This window comes from Carcharodon carcharias, chromosome 11 (assembly GCF_017639515.1).
Source record: "Carcharodon carcharias isolate sCarCar2 chromosome 11, sCarCar2.pri, whole genome shotgun sequence".
Classification (NCBI taxonomy): domain Eukaryota; kingdom Metazoa; phylum Chordata; class Chondrichthyes; order Lamniformes; family Lamnidae; genus Carcharodon; species Carcharodon carcharias.
The window spans coordinates 51,326,105-51,341,066 of record NC_054477.1 but is presented as its reverse complement, the minus strand read 5'-3'; positions in this window follow the sequence as shown (position 1 = coordinate 51,341,066).

Sequence of the window (14,962 nt, the reverse complement as noted above, 5' to 3'; positions counted from 1 at the left end):
ACTGGAATTAAAGTCCAAGATCAGCCATGATCGTATTGAATGGTGAGGCAGGTTTGACAGGTTGTATGGATCTTCCACAGAGGGTGGGTTTAGCAGCACATCCGAAAAACAATACTTCTGACAGTGCTGCACTTCCCAAGTATTACACTGAACTATAATTATATAAGAAGTTGCTGTTCAGTTATCACACAGGACTTACAGAGATAGGACAGTCAGTAAGTTGCATACACATTGGGAGCGACATGCTATTTGGGGATCTTGGGATGATTTATCAAGAGGCCATGAAAGGAGGTATCTAACAGCTTGCAGATTTATTGGTAAGACTTGTTCTTCGTGGAGCACTGAGGATGAGAAGCTAGCCTGTGGCACTTTTTGACGATCTTGACAGGAAGTCTTAGTCTATTTGGGAATGGCTTAGGTCCTGTGAGTTTCCAAAAATTGGGCCCAGACTGTCTAGTATTCCTGAGCACCAAGCAGATCCCATTCATCACCCTTTCTGACTGAGATATATCCCTTGTTGTGAAGAAGCTATTGCTGCGCCAAACTGAAGGGAGCATCATCCTGCAAATAGCAGTGACAATGGGTGATAAATACCACAGGCATATAGGAATAGATTTGTTGGGATTGTAAGGTCAGTCATATTCTTTGAGACTTTCTACATTGTTTTTAAGAAAATCCATCAACAGGATAATTTAGCTTGAATTGACATGAAAGCATTATGCCTTTGAAGAGTGAAGGAAAACAAAATTTTCATTCTTCTACCTAGAATTAAGCTGTACTGATTCAATGACTGTTCAACTAGGTTGTGTACACTGAAGGCATGAAATCTGAAGGAGTTTGAAGAATGTAGACTGAAGTTTCAAAAGAAGACTGGATGGGACTGGGTTATAAATAACGGAGATCATAGGACCAGACGTTGAAAGAAGTCGTAGCCCTTGTGAACTTCTGAGTTAATGGAAAAAATGCCATGGATGAGATGCCATCTATAGGACAGATGGGCTCTTGAAAGGAAACTAGATATGTACAAACAAAGCTTTGGGGAGAATATATATTGTTAGGCTGTTTCAAAGTGGATATTGTCTTCCAGAGCAGTTCCAGATGTTTACAATATAGGTAACAAGATCACCAGTGGAACTCACATATGTAATCATGTTCTATTTTATGTTTAAATTAAGTTAGGTTTTACCTTAAGGTTTGGTGAAAGATTATATTGGAAAAATGTTTTTACAAAATGACTGATACATCTATGAGCCTTGTTTAGTAATAGCCTTGCCAGCAAAGTTGAAGACCATGGAATAAAAGGGACAGTGGCAGAAGGATACAAAGTTGGCCGAGTGACAGGAAACAGAGAGTAGTGGTGAACACTAAGATAAAAGCAAAAAACTGCGGATGCTGGAAATCCAAAACAAAAACAAAAATACCTGGAAAAACTCAGCAGGTCTGGCAGCATCTGCGGAGAGGAACTCAATTAACGTTTTGAGTTCGAATGACACTTCAACAGAACTAAGTAAAAATAGAAGAGAGGTGAAATATAAGCTGGTTTAAGTGGGGGGTCGGGGGGGGTCGGTGGACAAGTAGAGCTGGATAGAGGGCCAGTGATAGGTGGAGATAACCAAAATATGTCACAGACAAAAGGACAAAGAGGTGTTGGAGATGGTGATATTATCTAAGGAATATGCTAATTAAGGGTAGAAAGCAGGACAACCAAGGTACAGATAGCCCTAGTGGGGGTGGGGTGGGGTGAAGGAATCAAAAAAGGCTAAAAGGTAGAGATAAAACAATGGATGGAAATACATTTAAAAATATTGGAAATAGGTGGGAAAAGAAAAATCTATATAAATTATTGGGGGGAAAAGGGGGGGATCGGAAAGGGGGTGGGGATGGAGGAGGGAGTTCATGATCTAAAATTGTTGACACACACACACACACACACACACCTTAAACCAGCTTATATTTCACCCCTTCCTTGGATTCACCTAGTTCTGTTGAAGGGTCATGAGGACTCGAAACGTCAACTCTTTTCTTCTCTGCCGATGCTGCCAGACCTGCTGAGTTTTTCCAGGTAATTCTGTTTTTGTTTTGGATTTCCAGCATCCACAGTTTTTTTGTTTTTATCTCTCAATATCTACCCTGTCAAGCCCCTTCAGAATCTTTTCAATGAAATCATCTCTCATTCTTCTAAACTCCAGAGAATATAGGCCCAATTCACTCAGCCTCTCATCATAGACAACCCTCTCATCCTAGAGACCAATCAAGTGAATCTTTGCTGTACTGCCCCCAATACAACCAAATCCCTCCTTGAATATGCACATCAAAATTGCACACAGTATTGCAGGTGTGGTATCACCAAAGCCCTGTACAATTGTAATAAGACTTCTATTTTCCTGTACTCCAATCCCCTTGTAATAAAGGCCCACATGCCATTTGCCTTCCTTATTATTTGCTGTACCTGTTTGCCAACTTTGTGTTCCTTAAATGAGTGCACTAAAGTCTATCTGAACACCAACATTTATAAGTTCACACTTTTTGAAAAATATTCTGCTTTTCTATTTATAAGGATACATCACTTAACACTTAGACTGGTGAAATGGGTAAACATATTGCAGATGCATATTAATGTGACAATTCTGTTCATTTTTTTTATTCATTCGTGGGATGTTGGCTTCGCTGGCTGGGCCAACATTTATTGCCCATCCCTAGTTGTGGAATAACCTCACACAACACAATACAAAACCAAATACTGCACATGCTGGAAATGTGAAATAAAAACAGGGATGGCTGACAATACGCAGCGGATCTGGCAGCTTCAGTGGAGAGAGAAACAGCATTTTCTGTATTTTTGAATAAATTCACACTTCCCTGCAATTATACTTCATCTGCCATCTTGTTGTGCACTAACTTAACCTGTCTTTTTTTCTTTGCAACCTCTCTGGCCAGAATTTTTCAATTGTTGGGCGGGTGTGTCCCCAACCCAAAGGAGCATAAAATGACGCGCGAGAGTCCCAACATCATTGCACACTCCTGTGAAATTCCAGTCAACAGGCACATGTGGGAGTCAGCAGCGTGCCCGCTGACGATTAAAAGGCCTATTGTGGCCATTAAAGTAATAATTAAGTTCAATTTTTCTCTGCCCATCCAACCTTATTGTTGGTGGGCAGGCGAAAAGGCCAAGCGGCCTTTGGATTTTTTAGGTGACCTCATCCACAGGCAGGATGAGGTTTCCAACAGCAAATAAAAATTAAATAAACATGGTTAAATGTCATTCATAACATGTCCCTGCTCATGTGACATGTTAACATTTTAAAATTCTTTATTTTTAATTTTTAATATCTTCATCCCCGTAAGGCAGCTCTGTGAGTGGAATTTTCCCAAACTTGCATGTTGTACCCGCCAGCCATGATGGTGAGTTTTCACGTTGTATCGTCCCAAACCTGTCTCATTATTTATGTATTCCCAGGAAACATGCTGTTTCCATGGTGGGCGGGCTCTCATTCGCCTTCTGGCCATCACCCTATCACTGTATCACGCCAGGCACTATGTTTAAAGTCCAGCCACAAACACAGTGCTCATTGCTTCCAGCTCACCACTGCTGCATGGAAGACATAACCAGCAAAGGAAAAAAGACCGCTGCTCCCTGCTTCAATGACGGGTCCCTGGAGCAATTGCTGCATGCCGTGGAGGCCCACTGGGATGTCCTGTACCCTAGCTCTGGCCACAGGATGGGCAGCAATGTGACCAATCCAGCTTGGGAGGCAGTGGGCAGTGCCATCTCCCTTCAGAAAAGGACAGCCACTCAGTGCCACAAGAGGATGAATGATCATCTCCATTCCGCCAGGATAAGCCACTCTTCACATCACACTGAATTCACACACTTGCAAATCCATCATACATCCACAGGGCCCTTACTCACTGCCAGTTAAAGGGACATAATCATTCACTCTCTCACAGTAACCATCATTGTCCTCATCCCGTCCATGGGACCACTCACCACTGACACAGGCCAGGCAAACTTATCATCAGGCATGGCAGGCATCCTGCTTACACTTTCTCCATATCTATCCATGCTGGACAAGCTGACACGCAACAAGAGAGAGAGGTCGCAGGCCGGTGGTAGAACGTACGAAATCAAGGTCCTCACGGACTTCGAAAACGGGACAATCCAGCTGGCCAGCCACGATCTGGACCTGTCCTGTCCTGATGGTGAGGCCGGTGCTGCTCTACCAAGTGAGGATCCAGCAGTGCAACATCCATCAGACAACCATGCCGTGAGTGATATGTCCTCTTTCACAGGCCACCGCCATGGACTAATTATCTCTCCTTGCTTTCATAGGCACATCTGCCAAACAGCCCCGAAGAAACATCTGGAGCGGAATCTTAAGGAACCCTCCCTGAAGTCCCAATACAGCACTCACCCACACCCTCCACCAATGCAGAGACACACACCTCCATGGGACCTAGCTTTACAGTAGTCCTGGGATCACAATCTGGTGAGCACGTTGCACTGTCTGATCCACAGCAGGCGGCGGCAAGGACTTCCCAGGTATCCGGCACTTGGAGGATTGCTGGATGCCAGAACATTGTTGAGACCTAGTCAGATGACGAGCCTCTGGGCTCGGTCATGTCACAGTTCCTGGAGCTGCAAAGGCAAGCTCGGGAACATCAGGAAGGCATGTCAGCTCTGTTCCTCAGATTGCAAGGCACAATGGAGGAGTTCATCTGCCTTCAGGTGAGGTGATAGCGCCGGCATGGCAACGCACCGAGGTCACCGTGGCCACCATGGAGACCTTGATCCAGGACTTCACTGCTGGCTCAACTCCCATCACTGATGCCGTAGTTGGCCTCAACAATGTGTACTTGAGAGGGGTGCGGGGCAGCCCAGTCTCATTCCAGCTACTCCTGTGCGCCCATAGGGAGGAGGATCAGCAGGTGCACACTCTGGGCCCATCCATCCAGGTGACTCCGAGACAGTCCAGCCAATCCGACTCCCATCTTCCTGTGACGCCAGCAGCTCCAGCTCCACAGGTCAAGGAGGGTGCCACTGCATGACTCCAAAAGCAGGCTGGGGCCCTCCAAGTCTTGGCCCTCCCGCCAAAGTCATCAGAGACAGGGCATCACAGTCAGCAGGCTGCCTCCACCTCCACTGTGGATGTCCGGGGAGCAACAAGACGTAGCAACGGGGTTAGGAAAGTTAAGGAGAATTAACTCTTTTGAGTCAAAACAATTAAACCAAATTAACAAAATCAGTGACAAAGTAAAAGCAGCCCCTTAAGGGGAAACTGCAAAAACAAAAGACAAAATGCAAAGAAAACTTACCAACATCAAATCAAAATGTGATTAAAGGATTCTATAAAGCACCCCAGTCCCCCCGTTGCCCACCGAGCACAGAAGGCCTTGACAGTGCTGGCGGACACCACGTGCTCCATCTCCAGGGACACCCAGCCGCGAACATAGTTGTGCAAGAGGGGTAGACAGTTGGATTGGATGACCCCTTCTCTCTTTGTTATACGCCTGAAAGCCTTAGGCCTTGAGCTACAGGCCTCCCATCCACAGGTGTTGGAGCAGGCAGCAACACCACAATATGCAACCTAGGTCTTCAGTGAGCCTTCAGGCCCAGCTTGCAGGCCACTAACAGCTCTTCAGGCAGCAAGAAAGCAGCAACAGCAAAAGCTGAAAGTAACAGCAGCAATCCACAGGAACAGCCACTGGAAATCCCATAGCAGCCAGCAACACACCCAACTCCCAACTGCAGTGGCAACAAGATGCAGCTGAGACCAATCAGGGAGAATTAACTCTTTCGGAGTCAACCAAATTAACAAAATTAACAAAATAAGGGACAAAATAAATGCAGCCCCTAAATTAGGGAGACTGAAAAAACAAGGACAAAATTTAAAGGAAACTTACAAACGTTAAACCAAAATGTGATTAAGAGGGTCAATAAAACACCCCAGTCCCCGTGGTGCCCACCGAGCACGGAAGGCCTCGACAGTGCCAGCAGACACCACATGCTTCCTCTCCAGGGACATCCGGCCGCGAACATAGCCATGAAAGAGGGGCAGGTAGTTGGCTCAGACGACCCCCTCGATTGCCTGCTGCCTGGATCTGTTAATGGCCAACTTGGCCAGGCCGAGGAGCAGGTTCACAAGGAGGTCCTCCTCCCTCCACACTGGGTGCCCATAGATCAGGAACGTGGGACTAAAGTGCAAACAAAACATCAGTAAAAGGTTTGTCAGGAAACTGAAAAGGGGGTGCAGCCTACAACAATTAACATAGACATGGTCCACGGACTCCACAAGGCCGCAAAAGATGCAGGTATCTTGGGAGTCCACGAACCGTCACAACCTATGGCTGTATGAGACTGCTGCATGCTCCACCCTCCACCCCAGGTCCCCGATGGAAAGTGGGAGGACACCCCCATAGAGGGCCCCCTGCTGGGGACCTCCACTGCCAGACTGCAACAAGGCATGCCAGGGCATCTTCGGGCAGTGGGCGAGGGCAAGGAAGTGAAGGGTGTACAACAGCGGCTCGAGTTGCGGGGCCAATGTGGAATTCTGTCCGAACAGGGGTACGCTCAGACAGAAGACTACCGCGCACCTGCGCCACCTCGAGACCCAGGATGGTATCGGGGCCAAGCATGACCGTCCTAAGGTCATGAATGGCATTGGCCGCGAGCCAGACGTCCACGGACGCATGATGCACCCACTCCTCCGCCAGCATCATGTCCCTGATCCTGGTCACCCTGGCAGCCACAGCCCTCCTCTCCACCAGCCACTGAAAAGGGTGGCGGGGTGGATTCCTGAGCAGTGGCTCTCTGACGATAGCCGCTACTCCTGGTGATGGAGAGCTGTGTCACAAGGCAACCATGTTCCAGACAGACCAGTCCTCTGGGAAAAGTGGATGATGTCCCTGACCAGATGGATATTATTCTGGTATGGTGTAGGACTGGTCAGGGTGGATCATGTGGTCCAGCACAGTGCCAAGGCGAGAAGACATTGCCAAGGCGAGAAGACATTGCCCTGGCAAAGATCTTGTAATCGAGGCTGAGGAGGGAGACCGAGCGCCAGTTCTTAAGGTGGCAGAGATCCCCCTTCTTTGGCAGCAGGGTAATCACAGCCCTGTGCCATGAGAGAAGCATCTCCCCGGTCGCGATCCTCTCCCCCAGGACCCCTGCATAGTCGTTCCCCAGGACGTCCCAAATGCCATGAAGAACTCCACAGGCAACCTGTCCAGCCCCAGGCACTTGCCCCTGGAGAGGCTGTCGAGGACGCTGGTTATCTCCCCTGGACTTATAGGGGAGTCAAGCTTTCCGACGCCTTCCAGGCTGGCCTGTGGCAGGTCCTCCCACAAAACTCTGCGAGCATCCTTGCTGGACAGATCTGGAGAGAATAGGGCAGTGTAATAGTGTCGGGTAATGGCCCTGATGCCCTCCGGATCCGAGTAAAGGGATCCATCGTCAGCCACCAGCGTAAGGAGCTGCTGATGGACCCCGTGTCTTTTTTCCAGCGAGTAGAAGAAGGGGGAGCTGCGGTCCAGGTCCCAGAGGAACTGGATCCGTGACCTCACGTACCTGCCGCAGGCCCCGACAAGTTGCAGGTCCAGCAGTGCACTGTTCTTCTCTTCGTACACCAGCTGGTGGGCCAGGTCCACATCGGGCTGATGGAGATGTGCCTCCAGGTCAAGCACCTCCTTCTCCAACTCCTCAACCCTGGATTTCCGCCTCTTTTTCAACCCCGTTGCGTACTCCTGGCAGAAGACGTGGACATGAGCCTTGCCCACATCCCACCATAGCCTCAAGGAGGGGAAGCCAGCCCAGAAACGATGGAACAAGCCCAGGCACTGCTCTTCCTCCAGCAGCAGGTTGTTATAGTGCCAGTACACAGACTCCTGTCCAAACGTGGAACAGAACGGGTTTCACCCACACCAGATGATGGTCCATACACAGCACCTGCCGCACAGAAGCCAACGGAACGCAGGACATGAATGCCTTGGAAATGTAAAGGCAGTTGAGTCTAGATGCTCCAACTCCAGGTGACACAAAAGTAAAAATGATGGAGTCAGGATGGAGTTGTCGCCAGATGTCCACCAAGTCACAGTACCTGCCCAGGTCCCTCAATTTACTCACATCTATCGAGTGGTGCTGGGCACCATGACGGTCCCTGGCCCCGACGGTACAATTGAAATCCCCCCCCCCGAGGACGATGCACTTGCCTGAGTCGATGGAGCCGAGATGAGTGGACACTTCCTCAAAAAAGCTCGCTTGCTGCTGCGTGCTCAGGGGAGCATGCACATTCACAAAGTGAAGCTCTGCACCCCTTAGCCACACAGTAAGGTGTAGCAACTAGCCTGGCACCAGCTCCTTGACCTCCCAAGATCTCCGGCTGAAAATGTAGGGCCAACATGATAGCCACCCCGCCACAATTGGAGGCTAGGTATCTCATGTAGACACCCCCACCCCTCGCCACTGCAGGAGCCATGTAGCTTTGTCTCCCAGAACAGTATCGGTTCCCTGCAGGAAGCACATCGCATACTTCCCGTCTCTGAGGACTGAGAAGTTCTGGAACCGCACTGTGCATCCCTGCTGCTGTTGATGTTGAGGCTAGCTATGGTAGTCTTCATTGTCAGAAGTATATGCCACCATTACCGTGCCTAGTGTAAGGAGAGGACTATTTTAATCCTTCCTCTCCTTTAGGAGCCCAATGAGAAATGTGTGGACCCTCTTCTTCGCATTCTGGTCCAACCCAGGGGCTTTTATGGCTTCGTGGGCAGACCAGAACACAAGAGGAAAAGAATGCCACCAGCCCAAGGCTGACTGGACACTGTCCTGGCAACCGCTATTACTTGCTAAAAAATCCTGGAGTTCACGTAAAGGGGTGAGGGGAGAATCAGTGGAGGGCACCAACGGATCCACCACCTTACCTGGCAACAACTCTAAGTCATCCCTGGAGCTCACCACCGAAACCCCGTCGTCCTCCAGGTCGTCGCCTCCAGGTTCCAACCCGTCCCCAGTATTGAGTACAGGGGCTGGTTTGGAGCTGCCAATCGGCTACACCTCCACCACGATCCCACCCCCAGGACCAAGGGCAAAGCGGTCCTCTCTGGTCTCCCCTTGGGGATATGGGCCAAAGGACAGCTGCGGCTCAGACCCCTGCTTACCTCCAGGCTCCAGACCTAACAGGAGGCGCCCGGCGCTGAAGGTTGGGAGGGAGCCACGAGGTCTTCCTCGCCACCGCCGCCCAATGACCCAGCAGTTGGGGCTGTGGAAGGACTGCTGCAGTCCCTTGGTGGGCCAGATGGCACTTTGGGAGTACCAGGTGGGTCAGGATGGGGCACCACCACAAGGTCAGTACACTCACCGACCCCCAAGGGGCCCTGCTCAGGGGACTGCAGCGAGGGAACAGGGGCTTGGGTCCCCCCCCAGAGGACAGAGTGAGGACTTCCGGGGCAGAGACGCCACCACAACTTCATTGGGGGAGGGGACACATCCGACCTTGTGAATATTGAGGTCCTGCCCCTCCGAGGGGTGGCATCTCTTCCCCCCCCGCTGCCTCATCCAGCCCCTCCAGATGCTCCGCTATCTGGGGTTTGGGCAGGTCCACCTTCTCTTAATAGGACCACCGGCTTGGGGTTGCGCACCCCAATACCGCCAGAGCCGGGAACCTGCACGGGTATGATGCTGCGCCAGCACACGCACGTTCACAACACCAAGGCTGAATGATTTTTGTTCCCCTGAGCCAGTGTCTTCAGGGTTCTGGAGATCAGGGTGGGTCTGGGGGGCTGCCTCCCGGTGGGTGGGTCTTTCTCCTCACCTTCTTATGGCCCTGGGTCTCTCTCCCTGCCTTGCCGGCAGCCGAGATGGCGGTGGCTGTCAGCAGCACCTCCTCTTGCAGGGAAGAAGGTGGAGTTGGGGTGGGGGGGCGGAGGTGTGGCGGTGCCAGCTGCGACTGCCTGGATGGTAATAGTGGCCTTGGAGACAGGGCAGTCCTTCCTCACATGCCCCATCCCCTTGCAGGCATGCCACCACACACCATCCGCCGACCAAAAAAATGCAGTAGGCGGCCCGGTCAAAGACGACATCAAAACCCTCCTCGGTGCAGTCGTCCCAGGCCAGGTGTACAAAAACCTGGCGCCGGAAGGAGTACACGTGGATGGAGGCTGGCATCCTTCAGGCCGAGCAGGATCGGCGCCACCCACGACCTCACCTGCCCCAGGTAACAGAGGTGGGTGAGGAAGAGGCCATCAGGTAAGAAGGGTGGACGTTTGATAATATTAGCCTCTGGGCAGTGGCCTCCAGAGGGTCCACACAGGAATGTCATTGTGGGATGGGTGTAGTATTTCGCCCCAAGCTGACATGGCAGCAATTTAAATGGTGCTGGGGCCGCAGGAGATGCAGGGGCCAAAAAGGCCCTTGCCTAGGTGGCCCAAGCGAGCCCTGCCATCGGCGGAGATGTGGTTGCCACCATCGGGGAGTGCTACACCCACTCCGATTCAGATAAAATATACACTACAAAGAGCAAAGTGGGAGTAGAGGAGAGCGAGGGGAAGACAGAGAAGACAAAGGTGTTGGGGGGGGGGGGTTTTGAGGTGGGGGGGTTCCAATGATCCGCTGCAGGGGGAGGAGCCTTCACCAGGCACAGTTCAGGAATGATGGTAAATGTCTGTAGATGCTGGTTCTGGGCAGTGCTAACTAACCCAAGCGAGGCAAGGGAGGGCAGAGTAGGGTACAGTTCTTCTTCCCCTCAAAGTTCAGTCTCTCGCAGCCCTCCCTGCTTGGATGTTCTATTCCTCCCCTTGCAGACAACCAGACAGACAAAAGACAGTCCTTTACACCCCCAGCCAACCACCTCCTGCAGCAAAAGTCCTCCCCCTCCGACTGGAGTCGGGTCCTCTCTCCTCCGGCTCTCCCCAAACTCCCACTCCCAGGCTCTTCAGGCTTTGCTAGGCCCTACAAGGCCCCGCCCTGCAGTAGCAGGTTGTAATAGCAGCAGCAGCCTTGTTGGCAGCAGTCTTCTTGCTCCAGTTGAGGACTAGAAGGAAATTCCACAGCAGCAGGAACAGCCACAGGAAAACAGTATCAGGAACAGCCACAGGAAATCCCACAGCAGCTGGAACAGCCACAGGAATTCCCACAGCAGCAGGAACAGTCATAGAAATATTGCAGCAGCAGGAACAGCCACAGGAAAACAGCAGCAGGAACAGCCACTGGAAATCCCACAGCAGCTGGAACAGCCACAGGAATACGGCAGCAGCAGGAATAGCCACAGCCAGCACCAAGCACAACCACAGCAATAACACACAGCTCGAGCAGTAACAAGCTGCAGCTGAGACAAATCAGAAAGCACAGCCTGGGCACGGGTGTTAAGCACTTGTACATATTGTTCACTGTTGTCAATTAACTCCCAAGAATGTCTCCCTGCCTATGGCTCCTTGTTCTGATTAGCAGTGTTTGTGGCACTCAGATGTGAAACCTTTCTGCACAAGATAAAGGCAGGTGTCTCAGTCCAGGGCCTCTTCCCTGTGCTTTATGCAGCCTTTCGACCAAACCGATGGTCCGGCTTCACACTCCCTGGAAATGTTACTGAAGCCTGCACCTGGGCGGTGCCTGTCATTGCTGCCAGAATGTAGAGGGCAGGGGCCACAGAGTTCTCTCATTTTCTTGATATGCTCTCAGTGCCTTTGAGGAGGGGCTGGCCCCATCTCTTCAGCATCTGTGACCACTGATGCTGTGCTCCAGCTCCTGAAGAGCTCAGGTGCTGAAGGCGGACAAAGCATCATGGCTGCATCTCTATGATATGATCCTGATCACAGAGTGCAATCGGGCAGCCCTCAGCCAGACTGGAGTGAGACATTCTCAGAGGCTGTGTGAAGATTTATGAAGTGTCCTCACCGCATGTTGTCATCATCCTCCTGCATTCGAGAGACTTTTACGGCCTCCACTGCATTTCCATGACAGGCGCATTCTCACAGAGGGTATTCATGCTGCCACAAGTCAGACTGGAGTCTAATGTTCACAAATGCGATGTGAGGATGTATGGGGGTCACCTCACTGCATGTTGTCATCATCCTCCACAGATCTAGCAGTTATGAGGGCTTCCTGAGCGCACTTGCCTTGGCTAGCCAGTGCGAGGGCCTCATCCCCGCCATCTTCACCTCCGAGGATCCCCTCACCCTCATCCCTGTCAACGTTCTCCTCATCGGAGGAGACGTGCAGCTTCTCCATCTCCTCCTCAGCCAGCTCCTCTCCCCGTTGCAGCGCCAGGTTGTAAAGGGCACAGCAGATGACAACAATGCTTGACACCCCCTGTGGACTCTATTGCAGGGCTCCACCAGACCAGACTAGGCACCAAACCTCATCTTCAGCACCCCGACAGTCTGCTCCACCAAGTTGCGAGCTGCAGCATGAGCTTCATTATACCGTCACTCTGCTGCAGTCTGAGGCCGCAGCATGGGTGTCATCAGCTACGGCCTCTGCAGGTAGTCCTTGTCCCCAAGGAGCCATCTCTGCAGCTTCTGTGGACCCTGGAAGACTCCAGGGATCTGTGCCGACTGAGGATGTAGCATCATGCACACTGCCTGGAAACCGTTCTCACATCTGCAGGTTGCATTTCTGGTGGTCGCAAACCAGTCGCACATTCAGAGAATGGAATCCCTTGCGGATGATGCAGTCCACTTTGTGTCACGACGGAGACCTGAGTGCCTCATGGGTGCAATCAATCGCAACCTGCACTGTGGGAATCCCGAGATCTGGGAGAATCCAATAGTCCTTGCATCCAAACCATCCTGGTCCCAGGTGAAATGCACAAAGTTGTGTGCCCTTGAGAAGATGGCATCCATAACCTCAAGGATACATTTGTGGCTGGTGTCTTGTGATATCCCACAGAGGTCACTTGTGGAGCCCTGAAAGGAGCCACTGGCATAGAAATTGAGCGTCACGGTCACTTTCACAGCCACTGGCAGTGGATGCCCTCCATGTCCCCTTGGCGCCAAGTCCCGCAGTAAGTGGCAGATGTGAGTAACCAGGTCCTTTGACGTGCAGAGTCGTCAGCGACACTGGTTCTCGGACATCTGCAGGAATGACAGGCAGCATCAATAAACCTAGAGGCTGACCAGCCACGGCTCGCTGTCACTCCTGGGCAGCGTTTGCGGGAGCCACAGCAGCCCCTTCTTCCTGAGGTTGATGCTTCTGCTTTTGCACGGCCAGGAGCCTCAGTTGCTCTCTCCTCCATCTTCTCTGCTCTCTGTAGGCCGTCAGGCTTACAGCTGGTTCACCAGGCTCCATGCTCCTGATGTGGTCCTCCTGCAGCATGAAAGAGAGAGAGGCATGGTTAGCATGGGTGTACTTAGCACCTTTCCTGGCCCTGTGTGGTGGCTCCTTAATGCTTCCCAGAGGGTGGTGGCCACCCCTTTAATGGCCACAGATGAGTGGGCTGCATGGCTGCTCTTTTAGCCTGCAACATGGAGGAGACTGCTCCTAACTGGGATGCTGAGATTGCAAGGGGCTGTGAGCGTCTCTAGCAATGACTGCTACATGGCCAGCATTGGCAAGAAGATTGTACAATTTGAGCAGTCCAACTGCTCCACGGTCCAGTCTGTGCTGTGGAGTGGGGTGCAGTGTGGGGTAAAGTCTGGAGTGCTTAGTGGTACTTTCATGCTTCCACGTTGCTTGCGTGGGCAGGCAGTCTAGGAGCCCGACCCCGACCATACTCGTTGCAGAGGAATGGTCAGTTTATACAGGTGCCCCTGCTGCATGGCCACTTCAATTAATGGCTCTAGTCTAAATATTGTGTGGGTCTTGCTGTATATGGACATGGACTGCTTCAGTATCTAGGAGTCACAAATGGTACTGAACATTGTGCAATCAGCAGCAAACATCCTCACTTCTTACATTGATCAAGGTCATTGATGAAGCTGCTGAAGATGGTTGGGCCTAGAACTCAACTGAGGAACTCTTGCAGTGATGTCCTGGGGTGAGGTGATTGACTTCCAACAACCACCGCCATCTTCCTTTGTGCTGGTTATGACTCCCACCATGGAAAGTTTTGCCCTGATTCCCATTGACTTTAATTTTGCCAGGACTCCCTGGCACTACATTTGGTTAACTGCTGCTATGATGTCAAAGGCAGCCACTTTCACTTCACTTCTGGATCAAGGCTGTAATGAGGTCTTTAGCTGAGTGGCACTGGCTGAACCCAAACTGAGCATCAGTGGGCAGGTTGTTGCTGAGTAAGGGTTGATTGATAGCACTGACAAGGACACCTTCCATCACTTTGCTGATGATTGAGAGTAAACTGATGAGATGGCAATTGGCTGGACTGGATTTGTCCTGATTTTTCTGGACAGGACATATCTGGGCAACAAGAGTCAAGATATTTTTTTCCCAATGGCTCCTTTTGAGATTTTCTCAAGTGTTAATTTTTGATTTTCAGGGGTTCCTTTTTCATTCTTATTAACTCCTTTATTAGGTAGTGCAGTCACATAGTAACATTGTCTTCTGTATTGTGTTGAAATTTTTTCAGGATTTCCTTCTTTACATAATGAAGATACCACAGATACCAAATAGGAAGACTGTATGATATATAGCAGCTCATCCAATCTCAAGTCAAGGATTAATCAAGTCAAAACAGTGTGCTAACCATCTGTCAATGTTAGATTAAAAACTTATTTTGCAAAGTGTCGACTTTATGTTGCAACACATGGCTTTTGCAAAAGTGATTCAAATAAGACCAGAACAGGGAAAACATAGGGCAAGTGAGTAACAGCAGTTTTGATTGAAATGTAAGTTTCCATTATAACCAAAAGCGACCTCTCCATTTCAACATTTTAGCTTTTCATGCATCTTTATTCTTTCATGGGATGTGGGTGTTGCTTCAAGGCCAGCATTTGTTGCCCATCCCTAATTGCCGTTGAATTGACCTTGTTCAGTCATTTCAGAGAACAGTTAAGAGTCAACCACCTTGCTGTGGGTCTG